Here is a 6,193-nt window from a genome sequence, read left to right on the forward strand (position 1 = left end):
GTTTAAATGTACCAGATTTGTCATTATATGTGAAAATTACACACACACGTTTTCCTGCTACACCTCCTCTCCTCATCTGCTCAGTCAAACTAATCCCCTCCCTTCTATCGCCCCCGCAACCCTTGACCCTCTGCACCTCTTTGAATGTCACATGACTGCGCAGGTGTGGAGGGGTCTCTGCCCCAGCCGACCCCCAATTAGTGACCCTAATTAGTGGAGGGGCCCCCCTGATGGGCCGCTGAGCTGCTTTATAGGAGGAGGAGGAGGCAGGAGGAGGCAGGAGAGCGTGGGAGGAGAGAAGTGGGTGTGCGATGGGACAGCGATGCATTCCTAAAGGTCTGGTGCGCCTCCAGAAACACACACACAAACACATACGGCGGCGGTTAAAGGAAAACAGAGCCAACATGGAGCCCGGGGCTCATTTGTTGATGCACAACAAACAGAGTTTGAGTGTTGACGTGGAATTGATCCTGTGCTCACACACTTGCATCACAAGGAGGACAGTGAGGAAGCATCAGGTGCAAATCACATAGATGATTTCATGCTTTCTTTTTTTTATTTTGTTTGTTTACTGCCTCGCTCACTCTTCTGTTTTTTTTGTCAAGTAGTTGTTATTGTTCACTGATTAATGATGAGGTTATTCTTAAAACCGTGCAGTGATTAACGATAGTCATTGTAATTAACGGAGTGCATACTGTATAATGTTGCTTGTGGAAGGTCAAGGGTTTGTTTTGCACAAACAATCATCGCCCCGCTGTTATTCAACAGCCTTAAGGAGGTCATTTATGAGCAGAATAAGCCGTGAATGTATTTTAATTATACATTTACTGTAATACAGTATAGTCAACATGAAGTGAATGAGCGATTTTAATGAACTCAAAGAGTCCACGCTCAAAGCAAAGAGCAAAAGATTCAAATCATGTTTTGATTTTTCAAGGTAGAAAAAGGCAGTTCCTTTAATTATGGAATAAACATATGCCTGAATATTTCTGCCTCGTGCTTTGTTCCTTATCTGTATTATATGCACGATGTATTTGTATTGTGCAATTGTGTAATTTTTCATTCGCAAAATGCAGGTCAATGACATAGCTCCAATATGCATGGCATTATGATAATATTTGTTTGGCCTATGCAGTGCCATTTTACATCTTTTCATTTGTTTGCTGCAAAAAAAAATACTAATTAACTTTTTACACTGAAGTAATTAAAGTTTGTCCTTTTGTGTCCTTTGGGTTAGGGTTAGATATGTCAATTGAACAATTTTTTTTTCACTACATAATAATTAGTTTAGTCCCTATATTTAATTAATTGTGTTCCACACTTTTCCTATACTATGTTGAGCTGCTGTGCTGCTGCTGCGACAATTAAACGGAAGTTTTCTTTGTAATAATTATTAGCACAATCACACTGATGGAGCATGTATAATATGGCAGCTAATGGGAGATTATTGGTTAAAAAACAGCAATAAAAACCCAATTATCTGAGTGCTGTTGCTCCTCTGTGAAGCTGTTTAGCACCTCAGTTTGCTGCTCCTGTGTGTCGCCTCCCTGCTCTGCTCCCCATCTTTAAAACAGGCCACCCATCTGGTCTCCTTTCTACTCGCCCTCTCGCCTCTTCCTTTGCTCCAATAAAGGTGCCAATCACTGTAATTGGCACCCTGTGGATCAATTGTCCCCGGTCAGGAGAAGTGCCCCATGCTGCAGTCTGCACAGAGGAGGAAACAAGAAGTGTGCTACTTTTGTGCAGATGATTGTAAATGTGATGTGTCACTGGAGTTTAGTTAGTAAGGATTTATACGACATACATGCACTGAATTGGATTATTTTTGAATGTGTTATTTATTTATACTTTTGCTGAGTGTGGTTTAAATACAGGTTTCTAAACCACACCCTCACTTCTCATACTAGTAGTTGATTTTCTTATTATTTTTTTCTTGTATTTATGAGTCTAAAAACGAAATAAAATCATACATAAATAAAAAACTCTTTCCAAAAAATAACCCAATGCCAAACAGCCTTTCCTCGTTATTTATTTCTATTTTCTACTTCATAATGTGTCAAAAATACATTTTTGTAGGACTTGTAGGTCATTTCCTGTCTTTGGATGATACATATTGTTGTCACTTGTACTTTGAAGGCCTGAGTTTGTCATTTTTGTCTCTAATTTTGAATGTTGCCATACATTTGCTGTTCTAGTAAAGGCTTTGTAGCATTTCCACAACACTGATTTTTTTTTTTTTTTTTTGCTGTGTTTATCTCACCCCTGCAACAAAGAGCACATTATTTGACATGTATCTATAAGTACACTATATACAGTATATATATACAGTATATACAAACACATAATAAATGACAAATGAATTGCACATATCCCAATATGAGCATTATTTCCCCTTTTCTGTGTTTCTTTTCCTCAGTTTAATGTCCTTGCTCGCTCAGTAAACCTGGTTTTGTTCTGTTTTATTATGTTGTGTGTTTTGCTTTATCTCGTCTTCCTGCTGCATCACAATACCTGTCTGTGTCCTGCTTTTATGCTTGTGGGGTTGTTCTTTTTTATTATTATTTCTTTGTATTTGCAACAAAAAATACAAAAAAAAATTAATTGTGCAGGATTTGTAATGAAATGTCACATCATTAAAGTGGATTCAAGGTTTTTTTTGGAGTTTATCAAAATTAGAAGTTTTTTATTCAACAGCAGCAATTACTTTTTATGTAAAAACCTCAGAGCTGAAGCATCCAGTGTGATTTGAGCCCCAGGAATTATAACTAACCAGTGAAATTCTTGTCTCTTTCTTTCAAAAATCCCTCAAACAACACAAATAATACTTTAATAATTTGCTAAAGGTTGTGTTTGAAAGTCCTGCTCTTCAGGTCAACCAACATATTTCTACATGAAATGATAAATGATGTTGTGTCCAGTGCAGAAATGGCTCTTTCAGATCTTTAGACTGAATGAAAAGGGACTTTTAAACCACAGATTAAAGCTTAGATTTGTCATTTTGGAACTATTTGGTGTGAATGTTTACTCTTGACTTAATCAGTACATGTACTAATTAAAACTATATTTGTGCCTGCTCAGGTCAATACAGACTCCAGCTTCCTTCATTACAACCTGTGGGGTTTCTTTTCACTAATTCAAGAGAGGGGAAAAAAATAATTTAAAGTATAAGATTTATTTCAAAGAAACAGAAATGAATCATTCAGTATTTGGCGGAGTGTACGCTCACATTTTCATCCAATCTATCTGCACGTGTATGTAACACTGTGTGAACCTGAGGCGGAAAAATTCAAAGTGCAAAGTATTTATTTATTTATTTATTTATTTTTTAAAGGCACAAAAAGACAGAGGTGACACGGCCACCGCCTTGATGTTTACGCCACACTGATGGAGAGGACAAAGAAGTCAAGGTTTTTAATAAAGCTGTGAGCAAGGCCCCCCAAAACTGACAGAGCCTGGATATGCAGATGTCAGCGAGACACAAAGAGAAGCTCATATATTGACTGAATAGCTGGTGATTAAATTTTATGTCATTGTTGTGGGGTTTTTTTTTTTTAGTTTTTTTTAAATGGCCTTGAGGCCTAATGGGTGAGAGGAGGAAACAGAAGACAGGAGGCAAATTACATAGACATATATTTATATGCATATGAATAAAAATACATATACAAATTGTACAGTATCTCGGCCGAGAGTGAAAACAGCTCCGTCAGCCCAGAAACAGAATTAAGCCTCTTTAAATAAGTGCAAAAATGTTAATGAGACAAAGAACTGTAAAGCATATAAAGTTGTTGTTTTCTTTTTTTTCTTTTTCTTTCGCGTTTTGATTTACCTGTTAAATTCACACGGAGCGGACATGGAGATAACTTGTGCAAAGACCCATTTATATATATATTTATATATAAAGTTATATCTATGTACATACAGTAGAGCTTGGTCATCGTAAGTAGAAGCTGGTGAAAGAAAAAAAAAAAGTAGTTATGGCCCATGAAGGACCTTGGCTGTGCATTAAGAGAAAAAAATAAACCTATAAGAATCTGTTTTTGCTTCTTTTCTTCTTTCTTTTTTTTTAATAAAAGGAACATTTCACACAATCTCAAAGGACTTCATCCATCGCGACGCCGTCGTGAGATATTTCTGAGATGGTGAGGTCACCTCAACAAGTGCAAGATGTCACAGATTGCACACGACGACAAAAAGCCGAGCCTCTGCGGCAAGAAGAAGAAGAAGCGTAAAGAAAAGCAGGAAACTAAATGAAATAAAAAAGAACCAGAAGGCTTGTGTTTAACTGATGCAAGGCTTTGACTTGTGTCCATCCAGCTGCTTTAAAGGTAGTAACTACAGGTGCACATTAGATTAAAAACCATAAAGTGACAGAATATGGAGCGCTGAGTGCTGAAACATGAGGAAAATCAAGAAAAGTAGGATTTTTTTCTTCTTCTTTGCTTTTTTTTTTTTTTGCAACCACTGAACCACAAAAACTGTTCTTTTATGTCACACTGACTGAGAAATAACTTGGACATTTGCTTCTTCTTTCTTTTTTTTGTTAATTCAAAGCTAAAATACCCATGAACTTGAGATCAACACTAAGAACAATTTAAATATTTCATTAAGTATAAAGAAATCAGGAGAAGAGGTGGTTTTTGCTGAGGGCACAGCAGGAAAGCAGTTTAGGGAGGAGTGAAAGGAGCCTGTTGTAAAGAAGAGTAAAAGAGGGGGGGGGGGGGGTTTGTGAAAGGGTACATCAGCTTTACATGAGAAGCAAGCGTCCTGACCTCTCAGCTTCATCTCTCTGCTCAATATTTGATGTCACCACTTGTGAATTATGGATGGTGCTTATAGAAAATAATCCAATGTTCAACAGCAGCACAGGTGCACCACAGCAAAGAGCCAGGAGCAGATAACAGGACTTTCCTTTGCAGCGCTGCTGAGCTCAGTCTGCAACACAACAACAACAACAAATCACCATCTATGAGGCAAGCGCTGCTACACGGGCGCAAAAAGGCCCCGGTGAGGCGACAGACGCCAGGGTCAGAACCGTTCTGTGCACTTCACGGATTTGAAATGTTGTCGCAAATGGAAACATGCTCAGCTGTTTTAGATGCGGCCTGGCCTTTGCTTGTAAGTGCCCCCTTTCTTTTTTTAAAAAAAATGATGTCATGGGAGTGTCCCCTCTTTCATTTTTTTTCAGCGAGAAAAAGGGATCAAGGGAAAAAGGAACCTCACAATGAGACAAAAAGCGACAGAAATTAAGACATAAATAGGAAATCCTCAGTGTCAGAGGAAATCCTCTGACACTGAGGGCAAACTGAAGGTTATTGGAGGTGAGGTTGGATTTTTCTTTGGAACATATGGCATCCTATAGAAAAAAAAAACATCTTTAATCACCCTGTCCTGCATTGACATGTCTTTCTGAACCAGAACCTGAGGTCAATTTAGGTTCAAATCCATCAATTAATGACTTTTCATGATGGCTGACTTTCTAAACTGTGGAGGTTTTTTTCAGTTTTTCCCATGGATCAGAGGTTCAAACGCGCAAAAAAAGGGGAGATAGAGGACGTATAAAAACCTACAAACATAAAGTGCTTTCATTGCTAAAGACGGTCCAAGGTAAAGACTGACTGACAGGAGGCCGAGGCAAAAGTCACAGGGAGGCAGGAAAACATGGAGCAAAACACCGAGATATCAATTTAAAGAAAAGATACAAAGCCATTACAAAAAAGAACGTTTGCATGATTTTGCAACTCATTGTGGAGATAACCTGACATTAAAATAGAGCGGTTTCCATCAACCAGGTCAAATACACACCACAGAGACACACATTTGAGAACATGGAGTCGGAGGAAATTGCTTGTTTTTTGATTTGAAATATGGCTAAAATGACTGAATGAATGCTGTCAGTCAATTTATTACGATCGTTGCAGCCGTTGACTTTGATATTTTTCCACATCATTATTTAAAAAGAAGAAATATCTGCAAACCAAAGATGAATCTGAGTTCAAAGGTCGTTTTGTGTCACCATGACCTTGACTGGCTCCTCTGAACCTTTGGAGGGGTTATCCATAAATGCTTTGGCAGAGTCTAATCAGCTTCCTCATACCGTTATTCTTCCCGCCCGTCATGTTCTTTTATTTTGAAACTATCGGATCTAGATATGTGATTTGCACCATCTGTCCAGACCCTACCACAAAAAAAGACA

The sequence above is a fragment of the Microchirus variegatus genome, assembly GCF_963457635.1.
Source record: "Microchirus variegatus genome assembly, chromosome: 2".
NCBI lineage: Eukaryota > Metazoa > Chordata > Actinopteri > Pleuronectiformes > Soleidae > Microchirus > Microchirus variegatus.